The sequence below is a fragment of the Gopherus flavomarginatus genome, chromosome 9 (genome assembly GCF_025201925.1).
Source record: "Gopherus flavomarginatus isolate rGopFla2 chromosome 9, rGopFla2.mat.asm, whole genome shotgun sequence".
Taxonomy (NCBI): Eukaryota; Metazoa; Chordata; order Testudines; family Testudinidae; genus Gopherus; species Gopherus flavomarginatus.
The window spans coordinates 678,698-695,124 of NC_066625.1; positions in this window are offsets into that span (position 1 = coordinate 678,698).

Genomic DNA, 16,427 nt, shown 5'->3' on the forward strand with positions numbered 1-16,427 from the left:
TATTTTTCTGAGGGACCAATACTGTGACAAGCCCATGGGTGCCTCTGCTCCCAAGCAGTTGCCCCTGTGTGTCACTGGGTGTTGTGAACTGTAAATGCCCAAAGCAGAAAGACTGAAGCTCCACTTCCTCATCCTTTGGGTGCCAAGCAGGAGAGCACACTCGGCTCCTCAGCTGGGTCCTCTTGCTCCTCCCAGGCTGGACGTGCCTTTCCTCCTCCTTTCATAGTAGACAGCTGGATTCTCATCTCCATGGCAGGCTCATCAGCTCCTCTCAGCCACTGCCACTCCCTGCAGGCCTGACAAGGAGAATGGAGCTTTGGTCCTTGACCCCTTTTGGGGCACTGTGGCCGTTGGGTCCTACACCAGGCTACACGGGGCCAGGGACTGCCTCTGAGGCTATGGTCACACTGGAGAGCTTACAATGGCGCAGCTCATCGATGCAGCCGCAACGCTGCTGCAAGCTCCCGTGTAGTGGCTCTAAGCCCATGGGGGAGAGCTCCCGCGTCGACGTAATTAATCCACCTGCAATAAGCGACAGTAGCTGTGTTGTCAGGAGATGCTCTCCTGCCCACACAGCGCTGTGCACCCCAGTGCTTAGGTCAGTGTAATTTATGTTACTCATGGGGGTGTTTCTTACACACCCCTTAGCTACAAATTTTGTGGACATAAGTGGTAGTGCAGATATGGCGTCAGAGTCAAGAGTGTGTGTATGGGCATGTTGGGGAGTGCTTAGAACTCTGGAATCCCCATCCCGGACGTAGAAAAGAATAACAACGGAGGGGTAATGAACAGTTAATGGTTTGTGCCTCTCATCTACTTCAGGAAGGAATCTCCTCTGTTTACTTGGTAACTACTATCTGGGTCACCCATGCCCGGGCTCTGGAGGAAAAGCCTAGCCATCAAGATGTTTAGACTTGAAATCAGACGAAGGTTTCTAATCATCAGAGGAGTGAAGTTCTGGAATAGCCTTCCAAGGGGAGCAGTGGAGGAAAAGACAGATCTGGCTTCAAAACTAAGCTTGATAAGTTTATGGAGGGGATGGTAGAATGGGATAGCCTAATTTTGGCAATTAATTGATCTTTGACTATTAGGGTAAATATGCTCAATGGCCTGTGAAGGGATGTTAGATAGGGTGGGATCTGAGTTACTACAGAGAATTCTTTCCTGGGTGTCTGGCTGGTGAGTCTTGCCCACATACTCAGGGTTTAGCCAATCGCCATATTTGAGGTCGGGAAGGAATTTTCATCCAGGACTGATTGGCAGAGGCCCTGGGGGTTTTTCGCCTTCCTCTGCAGTGTGGGGCTCGGTCACTTGATGGAGGATTCTCTGAATCTTGAAGTCTTTAAACCACAAGTTGAGGACTTCAATAGACTCATAGACTCATAGGTCAGAAGGGACCAATATGATCATCTAGTCTTCTGCACAAGGCAGGCCACAGAACCCTACCCATCCACTTTTATAACAACCCCTAACCCAGGACTGAGTTATTGAAATCCTCAAAATTGGTTTGAAGACCTCAAGCTGCAGAGAATCCACCAGCAAGTGACCCATGCCCCACACTGCAGGGGAAGGCAAAAAACCTCCAGGGCCCCTGCCAATCTGCCCTGGAGGAAAATTCCTTCCCGACCCCCAATATGGCGATCAGCTAAACCCTGAGCATGTGGGCAAGACTCACCAGCCAGCACCCAAGAAGGAATTCTCTGCAGTAACTCAGTTCCCATCCCATCCAACATCTCCCCGCAGACCACTGAGCAGACTTATCTGGTGATAATCCAAGGTCAATTGCCCAAATTAAACTATCCTATCATAACATCCCCTCCATATACTTATCAAGCTTAGTCTTAAAGCCAGATAAGTCTTTTGCCCCCACTACTTCCCTCGGAAGGTTGTTCCAGAACTTCACTCCCCTAATGGTTAGAAACCTTCGTCTAATTTCAAGTCTAAACTTCTTAATATCCAGTTTGTACCCATTCGTCCTCGTGCCTACATTAGCACTAAACTTAAATAATTCCTCTCCCTCCCTAACGTTAACCCCCCTGATATATTTATATAGAGCAAGCATATCCCCCCGCAGCCTTCTTTTGGCCAGGCTAAACAAGCCAAGCTCTTTGAGTCTCCTTTCATAAGGCAGGTTTTCCATTCCTTGGATCATCCTAGTAGCCCGTCTCTGGACCTGTTCCAGTTTGAATTCATCCTTCTTGAACATGGGACACCAGAACTGCACACAATATTCCAGATGGGGTCTCACCAGCCCCTTATATAACGGTACTAACACCTCCTTATCCTTGCTGGAAATACCTCGGCTGATGCATCCTAAAATCGCATTTGCTTTTTTAACAGCCGTATCACATTGGCGGCTCATAATCATCCTGCTATCAACCAATACCCCAAGGTCCTTCTCCTCCTCTGTCGCTTCCAACTGATGCGTCCCCAACGTATATCTAAAATTCTTATTATTAATCCCTAAGTGCATGACCTTGCACTTTTCACTATTGTATTTCATCCTATTACTATTACTCCAGTTTACAAGGTGGTCCAGATCTTCCTGAATAGTATCCCTGTCCTTCTCCATGTTAGCAATACCCCCCAGCTTTGTGTCATCCGCAAACTTTATTAGCACATTCCCGCTCTTTGTGCCAAGGTCAGTAATAAAAAGATTAAATAAGATCGGTCCCAAAACCGATCCTTGAGGGACTCTACTAGTGACCTCCTTCCAGCCTGACAGTTCACCCTTCAATACGACCCGCTGGAGTCTCCCCTTTAACCAGTTCCTTATCCACCTTACAACTTTCATATTGATCCCCATCTTTTCCAATTTAGCTAACAGTTCCCCATGTGGAACCGTGTCAAACACCTTACTGAAATCGAGGTAAATTAGATCTACCGCATTTCCTTTATCTAAGTAATCCGTCACCTTCTCAAAGAAGGAGATCAGATTGGTTTGGCACGATCTACCTTTAGTAAATCCATGTTGCAATTCGTCCCAATTACCATTGACTTCTATGTCCTTAACTACTTTCTCCCTTAAAATTTTTTCCAAGACCTTACATACTACAGACGTCAAGCTAACAGGTCTATAATTACCCGGATCACTTTTATTCCCTTTCTTAAAAATAGGAACTACGTTAGCAATCCTCCAGTTGTACGGCACGACCCCCGAGTTTATCGATTGCTTAAAAATTCTCGCTAACGGGCTCGCAATTTCATGCGCCAGTTCCTTTAATATCCTCGGATGGAGATTGTCCGGGCCCTCCGATTTTGTCCCATTAAGCTGTTCAAGTTTGGCCTCTACCTCAGTTGCGGTAATATCCACCTCCATATCCACATTCCCATTTATCATCCCTCCATCATGGCTAAACTCCTCACTAGTCTTATTAAAAACTGAGGCAAAGTACTTATTTAGATATTGGGCCATGCCTAGGTTATCTTTAACCTCCATTCCATCCTCAGTGTATAGTGGCCCCACTTCTTTCTTTGTTTTCTTCTAATTTATGTGGCTGTAGAACCTTTTACTATTGGTTTTGATTCCCTTTGCAAGGTCCAGTTCAATGCGGCTTTTAGCCTTCCTCACTTTATCCCTACATGTTCTGACCTCACCAAGGTAGCTTCCCTTGCTAATCCCGCCTTTCTTCCACTCCCTGTAAGCTTTCTGCTTTCTCCTAATCCCCTCTCTGAGTTGCTTGCTCATCCAGCTTGGCCTACAACTCCTGCCCATGGTTTTTTTCCCCTTTCTTGGGATGCAGGCTTCCGACAATTTCCGCAGCTGCGACTTAAAGTAATTCCTGGCCTCCTCCGCATTTAAATCCACAAGTTCCTCCGTCCAATCCACTTCCCTAACTAATTTCCTTAACTCTTTAAAATTAGCCCTCGAGAAGTCGAAAATTCTAATCCCAGATCTACATTTGTTTATCCTTCCATCTAGTTTGAACTGAATCAGCTCATGATCACTCGAACCAAGGTTGTCCCCTACCACCATTTCTTCTACGAGGTACTCACTGCTCACCAAAACCAAATCTAAAATGGCATCCCCTCTCGTAGATACTTCAACTAATTGATGAAGAAATCCATCCGCTATCACATCCAGAAAAATCTGACCCCTATTATTCTTGCAAGCACTCGTCCTCCAGTCTATATCCGGGAAGTTGAAGTCTCCCATAATCACACATTTCCCCTGTGTGTTTACTTCATTAAGGACATTAAAGAGGTCTCTATCCATATCCAAATCAAATCCCGGTGGTCTATAGCACACCCTAAGCACTATCTCAGGGGAAGCTCTAGTTGCTTTTTTACCCAGTGTGATTTTTGCCCAGACAGACTCTGTCTTATCCATTCCATCGCTTCTTATTTCATTACAGTTAATCTCATCATTGATGTACAAGGCTACTCAGGTCAGGGGTTTGTTACAGGAGTGGGTGGGTGAGATTATGTGGCCTGCGTTGTGCAAGAGGTCAGATTAGAAGATCATAATGGTCCCTTCTGACCTTAAAATCTGTGAGTCTATGAGTCTATTGTCAGTGCAAGAAAAGAGAAATAGCCAGGATTTAGGATCTGCCCCCTCCTCCGCCTTTTTTTTGGTTGAAAAAATCAGGAGGGTGCTGTGCAGCTTCCTATATTCTGGAAAATCTCTTGATAATGGTTTTAAACCAAAGCCCAGGGTTAATATGCATTTTGTGCTGGGAATGGGGTGCATTTCACCCGGAGTAATCTGGAGTATGTTTTATCTTCACTTGCTTGTGTAGTGCTCTATACAGACAGTCCAACACGTTGTATAGCCAAGGATGCCTGGTCCTCTCCCCTCCTTTCTCTAGGATTCACTGGCCACAAGGTTCAAGCCATATATTGTGCTAGAACATCAGTTCCCCTAAGAGTTTTCTGAAGTAATAATGCAGTTGAGGAAAACCCAGAAGGAAGCTTAGATGCTGCAGTGTTCTAAACCTTCCCCTAAAAATTGTTCTGTGGTGGTGTGACGGAGTCTATTAACTCCACACTAACCCAACAAGGGTTAACCACTCACTGTGGGCTCAGGGTATGCTCCAGCTGGACCCAGGGTATAAAAGGAAGCAGCTCAGTTCAGTCTGGGCTGACTGCGGAGGAGAGCGGACACATGCTGCAGGCTCCTGCCAGGGAGCTGCTAGAGCTCCAGACAGCGGAGGCCGAACATGCCGAGCCCACTGAGGGCCCCCAGCTGACCACGGAGACAGATGGCTGCCGCCCCCAGAGGAACTGCTGGAGCTGGAACCACTGGTAGGAAGTGGCCCAGGGAATGTGTTTGTGGAGGTTGGAACCTGAACCAGAAACCAGGGCTACTGTTTCTATAGGGCCCTGGGTCGGGACCTGGTGAAGCAGAGTGGGACAGGGCCCGTGCCGTGCCTACCGCTGGGTGTGGCAACCTCCCGAGATATTAGGCACCATTGCCTGGGACTGTGAACGTTAGGCGCTACTGCCTGAGACCAAGGACATGGGCCACTTGGCCTCGCTGCCATGAATGCAAGGGGCTGCAGTCATTGAAAGGGGGTGAGCTTTCATTCTCCCCTACCCCCTTTTCTCCTTGACAGCCTGACACCCCACGATGGGGTGTATCAACCCCGCAACAGGCAGAGTGTATCGACACTGCAACAGTTGGGTTGTTAGTTTTGGGTGGTGCTTGCTTGGTTTGTATTTTGTTATGGAAAGAAAGATCTGATGGCAGATCCTGAGCCCGGGAAGAGGCGTCTAATGCTGATGACAGCTGAGAGAGCATCCATGGGGGGGGGGGCAGGAGGCAGAGAGAACTTTGGCAGAGTCAGGAGACCAAAAGGACTGGTGGTGGTGATGTATTTGGTTGCCATGATTTTAGAGGTGGGATGGGAGATGCACATTGCAATGGGGTTAGTGATGGGGCTCATGCTGGCTGTGGTGGGCAGTAGTCATGGTGCTGGGATTGGGATGATCATTAGGGTGACCCTTCTACTAGTCTCAGTCCCAATTTGGTATTAATAATGTCATTTTTCAATATGTAACCATGGACTTTCAGTCAGAATAACCTTCCCTTTATATTGAAAGAACAGTAACGTCTGCCTGAGATGGGGAGAGAAAAAGCAGTGTGTGTGTGTGTGTACGAACCTCCTTTGTGTGTCTGCTGTGAACTGAGCACAAAATGCCCCCTGCCTTTGCAGACAGCAGTCCTGTGAGGCTTAAAGATGCAGTACACAGAAAATCACAGGCATAAACACATTACATGAAACATGCCTCATTTCAGATCAAAGTCCAGCAGGAGATGGGTGCGGGATGGTGGCTGTGGCACAAAAGTGAGACGGGCAATGGTAACATGACTTGTGATTTACAGCTTATCCTTCTGCTAACACCTCCTGACTAGTCTCTAGGGTAACTATAGTACCTCAGGGCCATGTCTCCCCTGGGGAGTTGTCTCAATATCACTTCTTGTGAGAAGGTGGGAAATCCTCAATCTCCCAGTGGTAGAGTCACTGTCATTAGCTGTTCATATGATTTTGAGCTCCACCTCAGAGATGAGCAGGACTTGCACCCCACCGCTGAGCGGTTTTCTGGTCCTAGCTTCAGGAGCTGTATTGCTGGCTGCCTGCATAGGTGGGAAATGGGAGAGGGAGTATCTTTAATAAAAGCAGTTCAGAGCAACCTGGGTAAGACCTGCTCCTCCAGGCATGTTGGGATGAGAGCTAAGCTACCAGTCAGAGCCTGCACCCATATCTGTATATAAAAGCAATACAACAAAAACCTGCTGGGCTAGAGATGGAAATGGAGCAGTGTTCTGGAAAGTGAAAAGCTCAGCCACCATCCCAGGGTATTTATTTATGTAGCAGCGTGAAATTCCTCTGGGTGCAGCAAATGAGACATAAAGTGTAATGCCCAATGAAAGCACAAAAAGGCATTTTCAACAGATGGAAAAACAACTTTAATACAAAAATAAAAATTGATAGGCTATGCCGTTGGTAATCCAAATACCAGGTAACTCTTTAACAGTACCCATTACTGTCTGCAAAGTATATTTCAGTTGTTAAATGTGCTGCCTGATCTGTCATCATCCAGGATTTAAAATGATGAATCCTACCCTCTTTCATCTTCTTCAGTATAAGAAATTAATCAAGATGTCTGACAAATGGCTGCCGAGCTCTGTGGAGACTTCTGACCCACAGATCATGCTCTCTGTCACTCAGAGGCTGGAACATGGACACTGACCTTTCAGTGGCATGTCTTCTCCCTATTTTAAAGCTGTTTTTGATGACTCCTCATATTAGGGTGTGTTAGTGTCTTGTATGTGGCTGATGTGCTAAGTCACTGGTAATCAGTCCGTGAGCTGTCCACGCAGACATCGTGATCACCAGCTAAATATCTGTGTGTCGGGGTGGAACTCAAGACTCTGCTCCTGGACAGTGGGAGGCTTACACCTTCATTAAAAGAGAAGAGCCTTTAGCAATCCTGGTGTTGGGGTTTAGACCCTCTTCTCAGCCCTCCAGCCACTAACATACCATGATCAGATCTTTGAGCCCATCTGACACATTCCAGCTTTTGTACATTTTATGGATAGAAATGACCAAGACCTAGTCACTTTTTTGACTCAGTTTTTATTATTGTTTCACCTGCCTCTAAATGGAAATTGTGGGTGTGCACAGAGCCATCCTTTGGGTAGGGGGAAACGGGGTGACAGCTCCGGGTCATGTGCTTTGGGGGCCCCTGCAGGCCGGTGTGATTGGCGGGTGCAGTCATAGAATCATAGAAAAAGAGGGTTGGAAGGGACCTCAGGAGGTCATTTAGTCCAACCTCCTGCTCAAAGCACAACCAACACCAATACCAGTCAGTTCTGGAAGAGATGAATTCATCACTTCCACTCTGGGCCCTGTGCTTTGGGGGGCCCAGTGCGATTGGCTGGTGCTGTCGGTTCCAGACGAGACAAATCCGTCACTTTTTCCTTGGGCCCCACACTCCCTTAGGGACGGCCCTGGGTGTGCAGAGCAGCTCCAAGCCCAAAGGCTGTGCTACATATTCTGCTCTTTGCAGCAAGATCCATACTCCCTGCATTGGATGTGAAGGTCTAAGGCAGGAGCTTTCCTGGCTGTACATTGTGACATCTGCTGCAGATGTAGGAAGAGGGTGAGGGCCAGCCTGGCCCAGTCAGTCTCCTTCCTCTCTGCTGAGACTGCCAACAGTTGCAACTGTTTTTGTGATGGGGGCGCTGGTCTGAGCCATCTCCCCTCCCCTGCCCTTCAACAGGAGATGCTTTTGCTGAGCAACTGTTTTCACTGGTTCTGGAAGGAGCTGCTCTGTCCTGCAAAGCAGCTTATTTGTCTTTATCCTCAGAGGAGCCCCCCTGCCGCTCCTGCTTTTTGGTTGTTTTGTGGCCCTTGGGCCATGTAGGAGACTGCGAGAGGTGCAGTGAAGAGGAAGCCAGTTCAGTTCCTTCCCCCTGCATGACTGTGCCGCTGGGAGGGAGGAGCTGGCTCCCAGCTTCCACTCAGCTGGAATCTCCTCATTTATATGCCTCAGAAACAATTTCTGTGAATTTAATTAATCACAGTTTACATGCTAATAATCCTTGAAATATTTTTATGGGTAAATAATGGAAATTCCCTGCTGTGGGGGGATCTGCTGATTCCAACCTTCAATTATTTCATAATTTCCTTTCCATAAAATGATCAGAGAGTGAGACCATGGAAACGAACAGGAAAGGATAATTAGCAGCTGCGGTGTGGACTGGTCCTAGGGTGGGAAAGATCTTATTCAACAGCTGCTAAGTGTTGATGTTTAATAAGGGAGGCCTGACTTCTTTGGGGCCATCCAGGGAGCACCACCAAGTTCGGGGTAGCCTGAACTCCGCTGTCAGCTGCAGCACTGAAATTGAAGCGTCTCTTGTTGTAACGGGTGAGCAAAGCTCAGACTAAGGAGGCCTCACGTTGGATTCAAAGTGTGTTCCTTGGCTGTACTGCCTGGCTGGTTGGCTAGTAGGCTTGCCTGCCCGTCAGTGGTACCCAGAGCAGAGACAGGGAGTCAGGGAGTCGCCAGATGTTCGGGACTATATGGAATTGGGCCCCACAGACTCCTAAGATAGATACAGACATGGGGCCAGATTGGCACTACCAAGAGAGTAGAGACAAATGTGCCTTTAAATCACTTTTACTCCCCTCCTGATGCTGGGGCTGGCCAGAGACAGTGCCCATGTGAGGCTTGGCTGCGCCAGTGGCTCTGGCCCTATTCCCTTCTCTATCTGAGGTGTTTGCAGAGCCCCAGCCTGCCCAGTCTGGGCACCTGATGAGTTATTATCCACAGGGTAATGCTGACTGATACTGTGGCCTCAAGGGGCCCATCCAGCAGCTGGGGATCACTGGAAGTGCTCCGGTCATGGCCTCTTTCTCCTGGCAGTGGCCCCTAGGCAAGAGGGGAGAAGAGGACATGGCACAGGCCAGGCTCCAGCTCTGTTGTACCAGGGATTCCCCTCACACAGCGGGAATGCTCTCACAGATGGGTCAGTTGGTGCAATGCCTGGAGGGGACAATTTCCAGACAGCTTTCCTCTGACTCTGTTACTAGGTGACATGTCTGTGGAAATTCTCAGTCCCCTTGTGGAGCAGCAGCCCCCTGGGGAAGCTTCCCCCACTCCCCGCTCCTTTACAGCCTCAGGGGCTGCTGTGAGAGATGCCCCCCCGCTCCGGAGCTTGCAGGAGGACATGACTCCCAGCAGGGCAGATAGGGCTGGGCTGACTCCAGCTTTGCTCTCGTTGCTCTCTTGACTACAGCTCAGAGCACAACCAGCTCCCCTCGGAACAGGGAGCGGCAGCGCACTGGGGGGGCTAGAATAAAGCAAATTCATGTGCTATGGAGAAGAGAAAAGTGCGAAGGGATCATTCACCAGACACATCTCTGCAGCTCAGAAAGGGCCTGGTGCCACTTGTGCCCTTGATGAATGGAACTGGCACTGCCCTCTGAGGCAAATGCAATGACAGATGGCTGCTCCACTGCACAGCGGCTGTGCACTGGGGGGGCTGAGCCCCCTTGCATGGCTGGCTGTGGATTGGGGGGGCTGAGCCTTCTCGCATGGCTGGCTGTGCACTGGAGGGGCTGAGCCCCCTCACATGGCTGGCTGTGGCTTAAGGCTGGGGGGGGCTGAGCCCCCTTGCACGGCTGGCAAGGCAGGGCTGGGGAGAGGGGCTGATTCAATAATCTGTCTTGGTGCTCCAAGTACCGAGGTGATGGAGTGACAGGTACCTTGTCCAGCTGTGATGGGCTGTGAAGCTTGGGACGCTCCATCTGGGTGCGAGGGCCGAGTTCTCTGCTTCCTGGGGAGGAGGAAGGTTCATCTCTCTCCATCCTTTGCCAGGGGCTGGCCTTGCAGTAAGTCTATGTGGAGTAGGGATCCCTTTGCAATGGAGAGTTTTACTGGGTGTTGAGGGAGAAAGAAACAACTCCCAAACCCAGTGCAGAGAACTAACCTGGGCAGACCCTGCCTCTCTGCTGTGTGGGGGGCATGGGAGGAGGTTATTGGTGCATGAAGGGTAGTCGAGATATGATTTGCACAGTGCTTTTAATCCAGAAACCAAATAGTTAATGAATTGTGAACTGTGTCCATGTGAACTGAGCTGGAGTCCATGCCAGCTGATCACACAGGCAGAGCTGAGGACTGGCAGGAGCACTGGTTCCACAGCCCATGGGTGCTAGTCAGTCTGCAGATGGAGCTCCTAGTCTGGGCAGAGCAGATCTCTGGAAGGTGGCTGGCTCTCTAGCTGCTGCTCTGGATCTCTAAGCTGCTTGAAAGACTCTTTCTGGTCATCGCGAAAGGGAAAGGTTTTGTTTAGGACGAGGCATGAATGTGTGTCTGCTAGTCTGATGTTTTTCTCCTCAGTGCTTGTCATTATGATTGCACTGTCACTGTTTCCACCCTGGAGTGGAGGGAGTGTGAGGCACCTTACAAATAACATTATTGTTTTCATCCCGTAGAGAGGACTTGAGGCCAGATCCTCAATGGGCGTAAATCATCCGAATTCCATTGAGGTCAGTGGAACCATACTGAGGAAATGGCCCTGCATCTGTATGCTCATTAAATGCCCGGTCTGCTGCTGGAGATGTTATAACTCCATGTTCCACGCATAGCAAAGTGCACCCTTCTGCCAGACAGTGGAGTCTGTTGGAATTGTTTAGCATAGTCCAGTCACACACACACACACACACACTCTCTCTCTCTCTCTCTCTCACACACACACACACACACACTCTCTCTCTCTCTCTCTCTCTCTCTCTCTCTCTCTCTCTCTCTCTCTTTCACTCTGGAATGTGGTGGTGTCAGAGTGTCAGAGAGTAGTGCTTGCTAATGAGGATACCACCACCATCAATCAGGCTGATTATTATAAATGCTGGGAGATAATTGTACTGTTCCTAATTTGTTTCCTTTTCCTCCTGCCTGCCGTGTTTTCCCTTTCATTTAATGCAGTATTCACTGTTGTAATTACTACTTTAGTCTGTAATGTCTCTATCAGAAGTTCCCAGCCCCCAGCCGCCTTCAGGACTTTCACCACAAACAAGTGTGGTGTCTCAGCCATGAGGGTCCTGCTGAAATAGCTCCCTAAATAAATAAAAGGCAAATTAGATATTGGAAAATAACTGTAAATTCCTAGGGAACTGAATCTCACCCTCTATGCTAGGGATAAAGGCGTTCGGCCTGAACAACACTATTGGAAGGAAATCTAACAAACACTGGCCATCAAGCTCCATGGACTGAAATCGGAGAAGAGGCTGGTGATAAATAAGGACCAAATTCACAGTTGTGCCTGGGAGGCAGACAGTGCCAGGGACAAAGGAGGAAGCGGATTAAGTATCATCAGGCTCATATAAATTTGTGCTGCCTGTCAAGCCTGAAGAAGCGACTTGTGAATGTGAGCTTGCAGGAGACAACTTGTACCAAAGTCTAGCACCCCTCACCAGGTGCTCTGGGGCTGACGTACTCGGCTCTGCCACTTCCCCTCCGCCCGACCCATCCCGTGGGGATAAACAACAAGCCCCTGGCTGAGAAACGGACAGGTAGGTCACTCCCAGGTGTCCCATTGCTGGAGTAATCCCTCTGTGTCCAGCCCGCAAGCCCGTCTCTCCCTACTGGGCTTTGCTCCCTTCAATCATGTATGTGATATATTATAATTTTAAGATGCTTAATGAACTGATCAGTCAAATTTTATCAGCGACTTTCTCACTAGTCTTCCCTTCTCCCCCGAGATACTGGTAAAAGTTCCTCTTGTTCCTTCTCTTTGGCAGCATTAGTTCATTCTTTTTTCTGTGGTTATCTTCTCCCTATAAGTGATCTTGTGTAGGTCCTGGCTTCTCCTTCATATCCGCTCTGGGTACTGCTTTGTGCCCTGCAGTTCTTTGAGAAGAGGCACCTCCACTGTTCTTTCATGGGAATCTGTTGATCCCCTCAAGGACTCTTCAGCCTTCTTGTGAATTTTAATATTCCTGCCATTGCATGTGCTTGCAAGACTGAAATCCAACATCTCACATCTCGTGCTGCTGCTTTCAACGTCCTTTGCTGTGCCGAGTCCACCCACCTTGTAGCCACTGGCCCCGAGCTCCTGGTTATTCTCAGCAGTGCCCTCCCATCAGCATGAAGTGGATCCATGATGGGTTCCCCTCTAGCTCTATCCTCTACTTCCTGGACCCTAAAGTTGTCCCCCTAGGAACCTAAGAACCCCTTTGGTGGGCTGGAGCACTGTGAGGCACACAGACCAGATGCTGGACTAGCTAGATGTTTGGCTGCATTCGTTATTCTGCTGATATCAGGGAAGCTACAATTCCCACACCTGCTATCTCACAGGGACACCCAGGAGCATATTGTCCTTGCTGTTCTTTGGCCACATGGGTCTGTAGCAGATGCCCACTGTCCCCAGGCTCTCACTTATATCCTCAGCACACGTCATGAACCACTGGCTTAGTACATGCTCAGGGTGCCACCTTTCAGCTCTTTCTGCCTCTCCTAGAACGCTGTACCGGCCATTGCTGTAGAGAGTTGGTGCTGATTCATTCAGCCTTGTGGCCCCTACATCAAGCACAAACATCAGAGTTTTGGGGATTCTTCACTTCCCTTTGGAGTGCACATTCTGTGTCTTGTGCCACAGGGGCAAGTCACTGTAAATGAATCATATTCAGCAAAAAGCTATTCTACCCCATCAGCTACATGGCTCCTGGAAGGAACCAACATCCTTCTCTCTGTGCCTTATTTAGCTCCTCAGATCTTGCTTGTGCTGCTGGACTTTATGGATTAGAGTGGTGTCAGGGATGTGGCTTTAGAAGGATTTATTGCTATGGAATTGTTCAGGTGGAAACTCTCTGTTCTGTCTCACAGCCTTTTAACAGGAAAGGATATCTTTGCACTGCCAGTCCCAGGTCCCTGAGGTTCAAGTTTAAGGCATCTGCTGAGGGTATTTTCCAAAACAGGGACAATTCTGTACACTAATAAGGAATAATATAAGCTCCTGAAGAGGGCAGCATGGGTTAGCTGATGTTACCATACAGAGAATAGTACTTTACTTTCCAAGCATGTCTAAGGCAGAGCTAGTGAAATGTAAAAGAGCATTGAAGGAATCGGTAGTAAAACTCTTGGCTCTGTGATAAGATGCCTGGGTTGAGCAAACAGAGTTATCCACCATTCCTGCTACTACAGGAAAATATCCCCTTCACCAGCAGTTTGCTACCTTGCCACAGGCTGTATCTGACAAGCAAATAAGTGCTGATTCCACAGTGCAATATGTGCTGTCTGTCTATCCTACTCCTCTCTCCAGCATGATGGGAAAACAGAAGGAAACTTACAGGAAACCCCACTTTTTAGTAAAGTTGAGCATCCTGGAATGTATTTTCCACCATATTTTATGATCTTCTATGTTTGCTGTTTATTCCCTCCCTTTCAGTGCCAGTTATGCCTATGGCTCACATCTGGGCACACTACAAAGAGCCATTTTAGAAGAAGTGTGTTTATCAGCAGCACTCATATGATGGTTTCTAATAAAACAGAAACATCACATATCAGCTTCCATTTACTTAATTGCTTGTCACCATTTCCCAAACTGCCTGCTCCGGGTGGACTTTCTCTTAAAACGGTTGGTTTCTCTGTTCTATGTTATGAATACACGACAGACTGCATCAGTGGAACGTTATGGCTGCACAGTTATAATACAAAGTCAGAAAATGTAAACGTTAAGGTTCCAACAGCAACATTAACCAGGCTGCATGCACATTCTGTCTGTTTACAACAGACAGGGGCATAGTAAACTACACATTCCGCCAGAAAAACAGGGACAGAAAATACTGCATGGGAGCAAATGCTGTGGGAGGAATCCTGTGGTCTTTGATGTTTATTCTTTGCACCAGTGTTGTTTTGTGTATTTACTAATAGTTGCTTGGGGCTCTGCAGTTTACCCCTAGCTGAGATACAAGGGGTAGGATGAGTCTCTTTGCTGTTCCTATCATTTGCCTGTAGACAGTGTTCAGTGGCTTCCATTGCCCTGCCTGTATCCTGGAGATGAAGGTCTGGATCCAGGGGTATTTTCCATGTCACTCATTTTCAAGGGTTGTGTGCGGTTTTACTGTGTGTTGCAATGAGGTCTGTCCAGCTGCCCTCGTACATCTTGTCCCAGCAAGCAGCCTCTTGCCTGGCAGGTGGGGCGATTGCAGTGATATCCCAGTTGGACAGAGAGAGCCTGGTATAAGTGGGAAGAAATTCAGTCCCCATATGTCCTTTGTCCCGCGCATGGTGTCATAGTATAATTCCCAAATCTGGACCTTAGCGTCCAAAATATGGGTACTAGCATGAATTCCCCTAAGCTTAATTACCAGCTTAGATCTGATAGGCTGCCACCAATCAGGACTTAGAGTAGAGCGCCTGATAGACTCTGGTCTCCCCTAGTACCTTCCCTGGGGGTCCCAAGACCCAAATTCCTTGAGTCTCACAACAAAGGGAAATAAACCATTCCCTCCTCCCTTCCTTCTTCCTCCCAGGTCCTTCCCGCCCTGGGAACACTAGGAGATCGCCTGATTCAACTTCTTGAATCACCACACCGAGAGGAGTGTTACCTTCCCCCTCACCCAGAGGCCATACAGATTCAAGCTGCATGGATCTAACACAAAGAGAAAAGTTATCCTTCCCTTTTCCCCACCAATTTCCTGGTGAGTACAGACACAATTCCCCTGAACCTTAACTAGGAAAAAAAAATCAAACAAGTCTTAAAAAGCAAAACTTTTAATAAAAAAGAAAAAGTAAAAGGTTTATCTCTACACTTTAGATGGTAAAAAGTTACAGGGTCTTTCAACTTATAAACAATAGAAAGAAACTTTCTCCAGCAGAAACACAATTTAAGCTACTTCCAGCAAGTACACATATGTAAATAAAAAAAAAAAAACAAATTAAAAGACTCTGACTGCCTTTTCTTACTTACAATTCTGAATAGATAAAAGACTGTAGCAGGGAGATTGGCAGAAACCTGGTTGCACCTCTAGTCCCTTCCAGGACCCAGAGAGAACAAAGCCAAACCCAAAACCCACAAACAAAGGCTTCCCTCCACGAGATTTGAAAGTATCTTGTCTCCTGATTGGTCCTCTGGTCAGGTGTTTGCAGGTCACTGTTTGTTAACCCTTTATAGGTGAAAGAGACATTAACCCTTAGCTATCTGTTTACGACACATGGGTCAGCGCTATTATCAGTACTCAGGACAGGGTGGTGTCCAGGCACAGGCTCCCAGTCACTCCCCTGCCCCAGACCCTGGGAAAGCCCAAGCTCCATAGGATGGAAGAGATGTTGATAGGTGGGGGGATGGCAAGAGCTGGAAGTGCAGCTGTCGTGGGGGACGAAGATCCAGCTTTTGCAGTGTGTCCTATTGGATCCATTGCTGCTCCTGGAGTCTCCCTGCCCAAAGAACTGCTCTTCAGAATTAGACGGATGCAATGCAGATAATGGCAGGTCAACTGTATGTGGGGACACGCTGCAGTAACTGATCAGCAGTAGAAGGCTACTAATAAAGTGGGCTTCTTTTTCTTGATCCAATATTTATCTTTTGCTCTCTTGTCCTCAGACTGTGCAGAATCCTACAATAAACAAACAGCCTCCATCTTCGGCGAGAAGGGACATCAGCAGCCAGGAAGTAAAGCTACTCAGAGCCACAGAATGAAGAATTTGGCTCTTGTAGAAGCTAATTAACCAGTAATATATTAGCCAAGTTTTGCATCTTTCCCATAGCTCTTATACTTCTCTTCTCATTGCACTTATCTCTATCTCCCTTCTGTTTAGGAATCTACCCAGTTCATCAGACAAGTTTTCTGTCTTCAGTTTGTGAACACATTATTAACTAGTAGCTGAAGGCATTTGGACCAAGTTATCCACCATCTGTGCAGTCTGCCTCAGACAACAATAAAATTGTTGCATTCAGATTAGCTGCAGAGCAAGGGTGG